Raw genomic sequence first — 14,199 nt, 5'->3', positions numbered from 1 at the left:
CATGTTTTCCTCACCGTTTGCCCGGGTCTGAACTCTTAGCACCTGCCTGCTGGCACAAAAGTTGCTGCAGCTTTGCCAGGGATGATTATCTCTGCCTGCTCCCTTGCCTCTCTCTGCAGTTTATACATATGATGTAATATTTGTTATAGTTCCTTTCAAATATGTGGTCCTTATAGATTCCCAATATTATCAGATGCTTTCTCTGGCATCTTAATAAATTATTCAGAGTAATCTCAGAAAGAAAAGAAGAAAAGAACTAATTTCTATAGCTACATGTCATATCTTGCTTTATCAATTATTATTACTACATAAAAAAATATCTCAACATTTAGCAGTTTAAAACAACCATTCTATTCTGTTTCACAGATTCTATGGGTCAGGATTTCAGGTGGAGTGGGAGTGATTTGTCTCTGCTCTGCGATGTCTGGGGTCTCAGCTGGGAAGACTTGAAGGCAAGTGATGATGCTGTACTTGACAACTCCTGAAATCATCTGGAGTTCCAGTCACTCACCTGTCTGACTTTTGGGTCAGAATAATGAAAGATTGGAATTGCCAACTTGAGGGCTTACATGTGGCCTCACTATGTGCTACATGTGATAGCCTCAGCATCCTCAGGCTTCTCACATGCTAGCCCAGGGCTCTAGGAGTGAATGTTCCAGTGAACAAGACAGAAACTGCATGACCTTTTGTGAACCAGCCTCAGAAGCCAGATCATATCACTGTTGTTTGCTGTTGGTTGAAGCTATCACAAACCCACCTAGATTCACAGGGGGAGGAATTAGACTGTGCTTTTGATGAAAGGAGACTTCCCTGGTGGCTCAGACAGTGAAGACCCCACCTGCAATGCAGGAGACCTAGGTTCAATCCCTGGATTGGGAAGATCCCATGGATGAGGAAATGGCAACCCACTCCAGTATTTTTGCCGGGATGATTCAACAGACAGAGGAGCCTGTCGGGGTACAGTCCACGAGGAAGCAGAGAGTTGGACATGACTGAGCAACTAACACTTTTAGTTTCTTAATAAGGACGTAGTGAGGTCATGTTGTAGAAAAATAAATGAGATAGAAGATATTGTCGAGCTGTCTTTGGAAAGAGCAGTCTATTCCAAAGACCTTCAAAGTAATTGTTCTTTTATCTCAACAACTCTGAGAGATAAGTGATGGTTCTCTCATTTTGCAGATGAGGAAACAGAAGTAAATTGGAGAGGAACTTTCCCTAAGGAAGGTGGCAGACAGGAATTGATGCTGATTATTGAATTATGAAGCATTTTTTTTTAATATACCAGGATTACACAAATACACACACACACACACACACACACACACACACACACACCCCTATATCATGGATATGGGTTTAAACTAGGATAGTTCATATAAAGCAAAAACATGTATATAATATTGAAATCATATATATTTTTGAGATTTTTCCACCTTTAAATATAGTGTTAAAGATCTGGATTTCTATGTTTTCCCAGGCTTCCTATATAACATTATAGCAATTTGTATTTTCCAAAAATAGTCAGAACCAAATTGCCAGTCCCACATGCTCTTCTTGAACTTGCAACTCTGCTAGAGCGGTAGATTCTATTTTCCTTCCTCTTGAATCTGGGGGCTTGTAACTCTTCCAATCAGTTGAGTACCTCAGAAGTTGTGCTGCTGTGTGGCTGCCAAAGCTAAGTCATGAAAAGCTGAGGCCTGCTCTATCTTTGTGGGATACTTACTCTGGAAAATCCAGCCACCACCCTATGAGAAGCCCAAACTGGCCCAATGCAGACCACATGCATTGCGCCAGTTTGAGGGTACTCCCACCCCAACTCTGGCAATCATCAATTTATTCTCTGTATCAGTTTTTTTTTGTTTTTTGTTTTTAATGATTCTACCTATAAGATCATACAGTATTTGTCTTTCTCTAACTCATTTCACTTAGCATAATGCCCTGAAGCTCCATATATGTTGCCACAAAAGTCAGGATTTTCTTTTCATGGCTGATTAATATTTCATTGTGTGTGTGTGTATTTCTATAACTATTCATCCATCAATGGACTCTTGAGTTGTTTACATGTCTCAGCTATTGTAAATAATGCTGCATTGAACATGGGGTGCCAATATAGTTTTGAGTCAGTGTTTTCCTTCCCTTTGAATAAATATCCAAAAGTGTAATTACTGGATCATATGATGTAGTTCCAATTTTTAATTTTATTTTTAATATGTATTTATTTATTTATGGCGGGGGCAGTATGGCAGCAGTAGGCCTTAGTCACAGCACACAAAATCTTTGTTGTGGCATGCAGGCTCTCTAGTTGTCGTAGTGCTCAGGCTTAGTCGCCCCCCAGCGTATGGGATCTTAGCTCCCGAACCAGGGATCAAACCCATGTCTACTGCATTGACAGCATGGGGTCTTAACCACTGGACTGCCAGGAAAGTCCTCTAGTTTTTATATTTTGAGGAACCTCTACATTGTTTTTCATAGTGGCTAAATTAATTTACATTCCCACTAACAGTGCAAAAGTGTTCTCTTTTCTTCACATCCTCAAGAACACCTGTTATCTCTTGTCTTTTTGATAATAGCCACTCTAACAAGTATGAATAATATCTCACTGTGGTTTTTATTTGCATTGCCCCGATGATTAGTGATGTTGAGCGTGTTTTCATGTATGACATTAGAAAAACCTCTATTCAGGTGTTCTGCCCATGTTTTAGTTGGGTTGTTTGCTTTTTTGTTATTGAGTTGTATCAGTTCTTTATATATTTTGAATAGTAACCTTTTATCAGATATATAATTTGCAAAATGAAAAGACTGCCTTTTCATTTTGTTGATGGTTTCTTTCGTTGTGCAGAAGTTTTCTAGTTTCCCTAAAGCTTCTTCAGTGATTATCAGACAGAAATATTTAAATAGCAAAGTTGATGAACAGGATAAAACCCATATCAGATTTAACCATCAAGTAATACTCAACTGCTTCTTATCCAAGAGGGCCGGGCACATACACAGCATGAGAATTTTTCAAAAGTGATAGTGTAAATATAGACAGTTATCCATGGATATAAGAGGTGAGAAGAATTTGAGACACTGAAACCTAAAGATAACAGTTTAGGGCAATTTGGGCTCAATTTTCCCAGGAACCCTCTGTGAAAGTGTGTAGAACATACCTCAGACACATCACTCTGAGGGATGGGGAAGCTTGAGGCCGGTATGTGTTGTTATAGACTGAATCTCTGTCTATAGAGATTCAAATAGCAGAGTTTACACAATATTTTAAAGCAATTATCCTCCAAAAAAAAGAAAAAAAAGCTGAGTTGAAAAGCTCTAACTCTGGGTGTGGCTATATTTGGAGATGGGGCCTTTAAGGAAATAATTAAGGTTAAATGAGGTCATAAACATGGGGATTACTAATCCTAGTAGGATTAGTGTCCTTATAAGAAAAGATACTAGAGCTCTTCCTCTCCCTCTCCCTCTGCCCACACTTGCTGAGGAAAGCCTATGGAGGGACATGGTAAAAAGGCAGCCATCTGCAAATCAGAAAGGGAACCCTCATCAGGAACTGAATTGGCCAGAATCTTGATCTTGAACTTGTATCATCCAGAACTGCAAGAAAATTGATGCCTGTTTTTTAGGCCATACACTCTTTTGTTACTATTTTGTTATGACAGCCTGAGGAGACTAAGACCTGGGCTATCTTCCATTCTCAATGGCTGATGGTTGCCCTTGAAGGTGCTGCAATTGGCTTGAGGTAGAAAGTTTCTCAGCACACACAGAACTTTCCACCTTGACAGCAAGTGAACTTAAAGGTGAACCATGGGTCTATGCCAAATCCAGATGTGTCTGCTATACCATTGTTTCCAATCTTTGACTTAAACAACACACTGCTGCATTGACTATTTTTGTACATATGCTATCTTACACGTGTTGAAGAATAAACTAGGACTATAAATTTGCTCGGGCGTCCTTCATAGCTCAGTTGGTAAAGAATCTACCTGCAGTGCAGAAGACCCAGGTTCAGTCCCTGGGTCAGGAAGATCCCCTGGAGAAGAAAATGACAACTCACTCCAGTATTCTTGCCTGGAGAATCCCATGGACAGCAGAGCCTGGCAGGCTACAGTCCATGGGGTCGCAAGAGTCGGGCACGGCTTAGTGACTAAACCAAACCATAAATTTGCTCATTCAATGGTATGGGCATTATAAATTGCTATCAGTTCGGTTCAGTCACTCAGTTGTGTCCAACTCTTTGCAACCCCATGGATTGCAGCACGCCAGGCCTCCCTGTCCATCACCAATTCCCGGAGTTTACTCAAACTCATGTCCATTGAGTCAGTGATGCCATTCAATCATCTCATCCCCTGTTGTCCCCGTCTCCTTCTGCCTTCAGTCTTTCCCAGCATCAGGGTCTTTTCAAAACAGTCAGTTCTTCACATCAGGTGGCCAAAGTATTGGAGCTTCAGCTTTAGCATCAGTCCTTCCAGTGAATATTTAGGACTGATTTCCTTTAGGATTGACTGGTTTGATCTCCTTACAGTCCAAGGGACTCTCAAGAGTCTTCTCCAACACCACAGCTCAAAAGCATCAATTCTTTGGCACTCAGTTTTCTTTATGGTCCAACTCTCACATCCATACACGACTACTGAAAAAACAATAGCTTTGACTATATGGACCTTTGTTGGCAAAGTGATGTCTCTGCTTTTTCATATGCTATCTAGGTTGGTCATAGTTTTTCTTCCAAGGAGCAAGAGTCTTTTAATTTTATGACTGCAGCCACTGTTCTCAGAGATTTTGGAGCACAAGAAAATAAAACCTGTCCCTGTTTCCATTGTTTCCCCATCTATTTACTGTGAAGTGATGGGAGCAGATGCCATGATCTTAGTTCCTTGAATGTTGAGTTTTTTCACTCTCTTCTTTCACTTTCATCAAGAAGCTTTAGTTCCTCTTCACTTTCTGCCATAAGGGTGGTGTCATCTGCATATTTGAGGTTACTGATATTTCTCCCTGTAATCTTGATTCCAGCTTGTGTTTCATCCAGTCTGGCATTTTTCATGATGTACTCTGTGTATAAGTTAATTAAGAAGGATGACAGTATACAGCCTTGATGTACTACTTTCCCAATTTGGAACCTGTCCATTGTTTCATGTCCGGTTCTAACTGTTGCTTCTTGACCTGAAACAGATTAAAGCCTGGGAAACCACAATGAGGGTGAGATTAGGAGGTAATAGTGCATACTGTTGGGTAGCTAGGTTTGTGAGCTCATCCTAATTACTCCTGCCCTCTCCCAGGAGACGTAGAATCATAGACAGAGAAAGGTTTTCCTGTGTGCTGTTATAATGTTCCTGTATTTGTATCTTTATATTGAGTTTACAGTTATTTTATTGGGCTTTATTAAAGATACTATATTCCTCTAGAAGGGAGAAGAATCATAACATTCAAGCAATTGAAAACATTATTTGCTGTCACCTCCACTATTCCTGCCCATAAATCAGAGATGGAGGGACTAACACTAGAGAGAAGTCATAAAGCCACCCTGGCTAGGACTCCCTTCTTTCCTCTAGATGACAGTTCTTCATTGCTGTCTGTAGATTGGAACTCATGTCCCCATATTAACTAAAGGGATTCTATTCAACTTGTGTTCAGAAATATGTGCTGTATGAGTCTGTTTTTAGTGACACAAAAACAGTAGTAGAGAACCAAGGAACACTGGCACCTTTGGGGAGGGCTCAGGCTCCAGATATCAGTAACATTTCTGAGGCTGTTGTCTGCTTATTCCTGGAAGGCCCTGCAGGGTTGCCAGCCAGAGGTGTATTTTTCCCTCTGTTTTCTCTTCTCTGATGCATGGTCCTTGTTCCATGCTGATCGCATTACTATAGTGTTCTATTTTTATAGACTAACCTTGAATGACTTGGGTTGCCTCGCTAATACAGATCAAATAATTGATTTACTTACAACATGACTTCTGCTTTATCTGCCTCATCAATGAGGGAGACTGTCAAAAGAATACCTGCAGCATATGGTGAGAAACCTGAAAAGCCCCCTCTGTTTTCAGGAAAGGCAGCTACATTGTAGCCTGTGCCCAACAGATGCCTGTGCTCCTAAAATCTGCATGTTCTGTAATTTAAAATAACTGTACTGAGCTGATTCCAGGAAAATATCATCTGATGCAGAGAAAGGAACGAGCTCTTCTTGCAGCTCAACCACAGAAGACAAGAGTATTCCAATTCCCACACCTTCTGGAGCTTCCCTCAGCAGCTGCAGGACAGTTGGCCTCATAGCTGTTCCCTCTTTTTTTGTCTTTTCCCCACCTTCTCCATCCCCTGACATCCCTGTTTTTCTAGACAAAAGTTCTGATATTTAAGTTTAAGGATCCTTGTGAAACTATAGCTAGAGAAGAGGTGGCAAGGTGATTTATTCAGCAACAATTCCTGCATTGTTCCCTTTTCCCCAACAAGTCCTTTAAAATTTTTCTAGTGAGGAAAAGATTTAGTCCCAAACTCTTCATTCAAGAGGAAGTCAACAATTTTTAGAAAAATTGTGCAAGGTTTTTAATTAATTCAGGATAAAGTTTGGTTTGTTCATCTTTTCTGAGCATAACTTATGGAATGAATTACAGTGTGCAAATCACTTTTGTGATTAAAAGATTTTGTTCTTAAAAGAAATTAAGAAGAGTTTGACCAGACCATGTGGCATTGACTATATGTCCCTTTGTCGTCACCCTCTGATACTGCTATTACCAAATTGTTAACAACAGTAATTTGATTCAACCATACTCTGAATAAAGTCTGTATTATAATTTTGTAATAAATGCTATACAACTAACTACACATGGCATCAGTAATACAATATTTAGTGTTATATATAATACAATATGGGCTTCCCAGGTGGCACTAGTGGTAAAGAACCCACCTGCCAATGCAGGAAACATTAAGAGACACTTGCAGGTTTGATCCCTGGGTTGGGAAGATACAGTGGAGGAGGGCATGTGACTCACTCTGGTATTCTTGCCTGGAGAATCCCATGGACAGAGGAGACTGGTGGTCTACTGTCCATGGGGTCACAAAGAGTTGGACACAACTGAAGCAGCTTAGCACACACGCACATAATACAAGACACAGTTATGGTAGATTCAGTGCCAGTAATTAAAGAGAAATGCAGAATAAAGGGATGAAGGAGAGAAAAAGCTAACAATGTGTCAATTTCTTAAAACTTTGTATTTTTTTAGGCTTCTTGAAATGGTGCAGGTGGTCATTAACCCACCAAGTTAGTGCTGAATAAAGCCAAGGCAGACCATTCTGCAGGCTTTCCAGCAAGGATTCAACGACTGTAACATCATCTTTGTTTCACTGATCAGGTAACTGATAGAGAGGTTAAGCTGATCATCTAAGGTTCTACACTGTGAGTCAGTTACAAAACCAGCATTTGAACCAAGCAGCACCTGACACTCAGTGGGATGTGCCAGTTAGATCTTCTGTGAATCAACAGCTTTGCAGTATTCTGAATGTGACCTTTCTTTTTCTCATATTCTGAATGTTAATGTAATCCTTTGTTTTTCAAAAGTTTCTTCTCCAGAGAATAAAGAGTTTGAATACAGAATAAACATATAAGTCCCACAAGGCAAGGTTTTTCCTGAATGAACAGCTCTTAGGAATGGAAAGACTTCAGTAAAATCAGTCTTGACCTCCCATGTGACTTTTTGTCCTGATGAAATAAGATTTAAAATTATGTCAGTTTTAGCCCTTCAGGTCAGTTTTCATTCCAATCCCAAAGAAAGGCAATTCCAAAGAATGCTCAAACTACCACACAATTGCACTCATCTCACACGCTAGTAAAGTAATGCTCAAAATTCTCCAAGCCAGGCTTCAGCAAAATGTGAACCGTGAACTTCCAGATGTTCAAGCTGGTTTTAGAAAAGGCAGAGGAACCAGAGATAAATTGCCAACATCCGCTGGATCATCGAAAAAGCAAGAGAGTTCCAGAAAAACATCTATCTCTGCTTTATTGACTATGCCACAGCCTTTGACTATGTGGATCACAATAAACTGTGGAAAATTCTAAAAGAGATGGGGATACCAGACCACCCAACCTGCCTCTTGAGAAACCTGTATGCAGGTCAGGAAGCAACAGTTAGAACTGGACATGGAACAACAGACTGGTTCCAAATAGGAAAAGGAGTACGTCAAGGCTGTATATTGTCACCCTGCTTATTTAACTTATATGCAGACTACATCATGAGAAATGCTGGGCTGGAAGAAGCACAAGCTGGAATCAAGATTGCTGGGAGAAATATCAACAACCTCAGATAAGCAGATGACACCACCCTTATGGCAGAAAGCGAAGAAGAACTAGAGAGCCTCTCGATGAAAGTGAGAGAGTGAAAAAGTTGGCTTAAAGCTCAACATTCAGAAAACTAAGATCATAGCATCTGGTCGCATCATTTCATGGGAAATAGATGGGGAAACAGTGGAAACAATGTCAGACTTTATTTTTTTGGGCTCCAAGATCACTGTGGATGGTGATTGCAGCCATGAAATTAAAAGACGCTTACTCCTTGGAAGAAATGTTACGACCAACCTAGACAGCATATTAAAAAGCAGAGACATAAAAAATAAAAAGAAAAAATAAAAATAAATAAATAAATAAATAAATAAAAATAAAAAGCAGAGACATTGCTTTGCCAACAAAGGTCCGTCTCGTCAAGGCTCTGGTTTTTCCAGTGGTCATGTATGGATGTAAGAGTTGGACTATCAAGAAAGCTGAGTGCCAAAGAATTGATGCTTTTGAACTGTGGTGTTGGAGAAGACTCTTGAGAGTCCCTTGGACTGCAAGGAGATCCAACCAGTCCATCCTAAGGGAAATCAGTCCTGGGCGTTCATTGGAAGGACTGATGCTGAAGCTGAAACACCAATACTTTGGTCACCTCATGCGAAGAGTTGACTCACTGGAAAAGACCCTGATGCTGGGAGGGATTGGGGGCAGGAGGAGAAGGGGACGACAGAGGATGAGATGGTTGGATGGCATCACCGACTCGATGGACATGAGTTTGAGTAAACTCCGGGAGTTGGTGATGGACAGGGAGGCCTGGCATGCTGCGATTCTTGGGTCGCAAAGAGTTGGACACGACTGAGCGACTATACTGAACTGAACTAGCCCTTCAGGGCTGAAAAAAGGAGAAAGAGATTGAGAGAGAAATAACCCTTTGGTTTCTCTGTTTTCTCCCATAGGGCAGGCAGTTTATGGAGTGAAAGCCACATTCCAGGAGAACTACCTTTTGGTGAAGACTTAAAGGAAAGTTTCCTCCCACGGGTCCACATCCTGATGTGTCCTACCCTAGGCACATGTATGTATTGAGAAAGTACATGTGTACATATTTTTGTAAGCCAGCTCCTTGCACTATGTCCTGCAGATGAATTCAAGTCAATTAAATAATAACACAAGTCCAAGTACTCCCACCTGACCCATGACCCTGTGTGTGACACCCATGGGTACTCAGGGTGCAACAGGCTGCTGCAGCCTGAGACACACAAAACCACAACTTCATAGCATCACAGATGACTGAGTTGCAGTCTTCCCCCAAACCTTGAGAATCTTCTCTTCTTTCAAATCAAGAACTTGAAAAGAGACAACTTCTAGCTTGGTTGCCTCTTGGGTCAATCATCTCCCTCAGATACAGTGAGCAACAAGCCAGTTAAGAGAAGCAACATAAACTTTACAGTTAGAGCAAGGTTCAAATCCTGCCCCTGTCACATAGTAGTAAGGGACTTTGGGCAAATTACTTAATCGTTCCAGTGTCCTGGTTTGGGTTCATTGGAAGCAGATTCTGAGGCCAAAATTCAAGAGCAAGTAGTTTATTTGGCTGATGATCCAGGAAATACTAACAGGGGAGGGGAGAAAATTATATCAGAAAGGGAAGGCAGACAAAATTGGAGAAGGTGTTATTGGAGAGGAAGATATTTTCCTCTACCTTTCATGTTCTTCTGGCTGGGCTAAGAATTAAATTGACATGAGATTAACAGGAGAAAATCAAACAAAAGTTTGATAACATTTTTACATGGGAGAGACACAGAAAAACCAAAATGGCTGAAGCCCTCATCTTAAATACCATCTTCAGCCAAAGAAAAAGAGGATGTTTAGGCAGTGGGTTGGGCCTTCAAAGAGGAGGAAGGCGATTCATGAAGATGGAAAAGCAAACGTTGGGTAAATAAACATTTGCTGGGCCAGGCAGAGACAATGGACAGAGTGGACTCTGATCTCTAAGTCCTGTTCCCCCGCAACACCCTACCTGTATTCTTTGCAGAGATCTCCAGAGATAGCTCTAGTCCCAGAATAAGCCCTCTGTCAAAAATTTTTCAAGGCAATTAGAGGGAAAGTTTCTTCTCAAGTCTTTTGAGCCATGTTGATTGTTTTCAGTTTGAAATAATCCCACATCAAAGAGACACCTTAGGGTGGCAAGTTGTGCTCACCTACAGTGTTTTATCAACACGTTACCACTTGAGACAACTGGAGCTTGACGTCACTGGGGACTCTGAGAGACCATGCGGGACACTCACCTAAGAGTTTACCCAATCACAAGGCAAAGGGATTGGATCTTTATCAGGCGTTGACTGAGGGCTGCCTGGGGGCCAGGGGAACATTGATTCCTTGGCACTTGTGTTCTGTCCCCCTCCTTCCGCATGGAAAGAGAGACTCTGGCAGCCAGAGAACACCCTTGGGCAGGTAATGTAAGTGTGGGCAGTTGGAGCTCTGCCACAGATAGGCGTGAAGAGACGTGGGCAGAGCACACACAGCATCTACTATACCCAGCTGTGTCTCCTGTCTCTAAAACCCACCAGGGCCCACACATAGCACACTTTAAGCCATGCAAACCACTATCACTATAGCCAGAATCATGTGGGGAAGCTAAGGGAAGGTGTGGTAAACTGAGTAAGCCCCCTCTCCCAAGATGTTTACATCCTAGTCCTCAGGACCTGTGAGTATGTTACATTACATGGAAAAAAGGGATTTCACAGATGTGATTAAATTAAGAAACTTGATGGAAAGATTATTCTTCATTATCCAAGGGGGTCCAGTGTCATCACAAGGGTCTTTGTAAGAGGGAAGCAGGGGGTCAGAATCAGAAAGGAGGTGTGATGATGGGAACAGAAGATCAAGTGATACGGGGCCATGAGTCAAGGAATGCAGGCAGTCTCTGCTGCTGCTGCTAAGTCACTTCAGTCAAGTCCGACTCTGTGCGACCCCATAGACAGAAACCCCACCAGGCTCCCCTGTCCCTGGGATTCTCCAGGCAAGAACACTGGAGTGGGTTGCCATTTCCTTCTCCAATGCCTGAAAGTGAAAAGTGAAAGTGAAGTCACTCAGTCATGTCTGACTCTTAGTGACCCCATGGACTGCAGCCTACGAGGCTCCTCCGTCCATGGGGTTTTCCAGACAAGAGTACTGGAGTGGGGTGCCATTTCCTTCTCCAACAGGCAGTCTCTAGAACCTGTAAAAGGCAAAGAAATGTGAGCTCCCCTAGGACCTCCAGAGGAGAGGAATGCAGCCCTGCTGATCCATTTTAATTAAGCAAGGAGGCATTATACAGGCTGCCTCTCATATTTTAGCACCCTAAAGCAGACCAAAACTTACAGCTGTAAATGACTCCTGGTTAAGAAATCAAAGTCTAAGGACAACGTATCACAAACAGCCAGCTAGTCTTTCCCAACTAAGGCAATCACTTAAGCTCAACTAATCAAATCATCTCCTTGCTTTACTTTCACCTTTTCTCTGTGAAAGTCTTTCTCTGAGCCCCTGCCATGGCAGCGCCCTAACCACTTCCGGTTTGGTGCTGGCTAATTCGAATTTATTCTTGCTCAAATAAACTCTTAAAATTTCTAACACACCTCAGTTTATCTTTTAACAATTCTGACATGCAGCACTCTAAGATAATAAGTTTTTGTTGTTGTAAGCCACCAAACTGGTGGTAATCTGTCACAACAATCCTAGGAGACTTAATATAGAAGGACGCACTAGGGATAAACATAGATAACACATAATATTTCCTATGAGCAGACACTAAGCCCTTGAAGTTTAACTTCTTTAATCCTTGAAACAACTGTAGGTATATTTAACACATGGACTTTAACTCATTTTACCACATCAAATGTCCTCTTATACCTGTTCTTTTCTATAGCTTAGTGATAAAAACCTTTAACTTTATCATTATGGTTTCCTGAGGCATACAACCAATTCTCCTCAGGAAAAACATCTGATGGCAAACCTTCTTCTCCCTGCCAACAAAAGAGAATGAAGGCTGATGCAGTTCCACTTGATGCAGGTGGAATAAAAATTGGCCCAAGCTCCTTTAAATCCTCTTGATTACAGGTGAATGTATTTTCCCTTTGCAGTTTGCTCTGGCTTGGTAAAGTCATTTAATTATTCAGAGAAAGGCTCCACAGTATTTTTACTGTAGAAGTTGCAGCTTAGACAAAAATCTACTTCCATTGTCTCCAATAATGAAGTTTCCAGGCTGAAGCAATGGAAATGTCAGTGATGTGACATACTTGGAATCCATACTCTGTTCTGAAAGAATGCTAGAGTTGAGTTTTAGATTGTTGAAGAATGAAGATTTGCCACTAAAGCTGCATCACCAGGAAAATCCACCAGAGACTCTAGGTCAATGAACATATTGATGTGGTAAAATTACCATGATGTTAACAATGAAACTTTTTTCATTCTGGAAAACTTCTTGGAGTTTGGAGAAAGAATCTCTATTTACTTGCCAATCAGTATGCTGTTATATTAAAATCTCTTTCTCTCCCCCTTTGTGATTCACCTGTTTCCAAATAATGCTAGCCATAAGGGGGAAAGACAACTGTACTAACACTTCATTAAGAAAGAAAGAAAGAAAGAATGATGACTTATTATCAGGAAAGTCATTTAGCCGAGACTTTTAGAAATAGATAAGCAACACCATAAAGAGGGAAGCAAAGGTTTATTTAACTTTGGGTTTTATGGAAGATTCAGGGTCTTACTGTATCAGTTTCCTACCTATTACTTTGTCTTCTTTTTTTGGCTGTAAATTCCTCAGGACAAGTCACCAGCCTTATTTATCTTTGTGTCTCCAAATCCCAGGCAGTTCCGGACACAAAGGTGTTTACTGAATGGAATAAGTTGACTGTACACATTCACACATGAGTACATAGAAGTTCAGACTGTAGCTGAGTGCCCAGTGCAGAGCTTGGCAGAGAGCCTGGTGATCACTTGTGAAGTATCAGTTTGACAAGTAAAGCTGTGAAACCCAACAGCCCCTCCTCCAGAACTCTCAGAATAGCCTGCCCTACTTTGGTGAGTTCACTAGCCCACATGTTACTGAACTCCTCCATTCTGGTTCCCCAAGTAGCAAAGCCAAATTGGGTGTTATGGGCATTATGGTGAAGGAAAGCACAGAGTTTATATGCAGGATACTAAGCAAGGAAGTTGGAAACAAGGCTCAGATCCACACTAATGTGGTCTTTGAGTTAGGAGGCGTTTAAAAAGGAAGAAGCAAAGAGGCTAGGATTAATAATTTTCTTGTGACATTTCTTAATCAAGATTTGGGAGTCAGGATATCTCTGGCTTTCAATTCTCGGGCCAAGTGGTCAGCCAAGGCTCGGGGGTGCATTAACTCATCTTGCCCTGGAGACAACCTGAGTTTGTATGTTAATAATTGGTGTCTATAAGAGCAATTTTAGTACATTAAATGTGTTATTGACAATAGCAATTTTAGTCATCTGACTGGTTTATTAGTATCCAGTTAGTATAGGATTGATGTTAGAAGGGACAAAGAGAGAACACAGTTTGGGGTAGAGAGATTAATCGTAAACTCATGGAACAATGGACTGGTTTCAAATTGGGAAAGGAGTGCTTCAAAGCTGTATATTGTCTCCTGCTTATTTAACTTACTTGCAGAGTACATCATGAAAAATGCAGGGCTTGATGATTCACAAGTTGGAATCAAGATTGTGGGGAGAAATATCAATAACCTCAGATACGCAGAAGACACCACCCTAATGGCAGAAAGCGAAGAGGAACTAAAGAGCCTTTTAATGAAGGTGAAAGAGGAGCATGAAAAAGCTGGCTTAAAACTCAACATTCAAAAAATGAAGATCATGGCATCCAGTCCCATCACTTCATAACAAATAAATGGGGGAACAATGGAAACAGTTTTCCAAACTTATTTTCTTGGGCTCCAAAAGCACTGGAGAT

The sequence above is a fragment of the Dama dama genome, chromosome 23 (genome assembly GCF_033118175.1).
Source record: "Dama dama isolate Ldn47 chromosome 23, ASM3311817v1, whole genome shotgun sequence".
Classification (NCBI taxonomy): domain Eukaryota; kingdom Metazoa; phylum Chordata; class Mammalia; order Artiodactyla; family Cervidae; genus Dama; species Dama dama.
The sequence above is the reverse complement of the archived record's forward strand: the minus strand, read 5'-3'. Positions refer to the sequence as shown.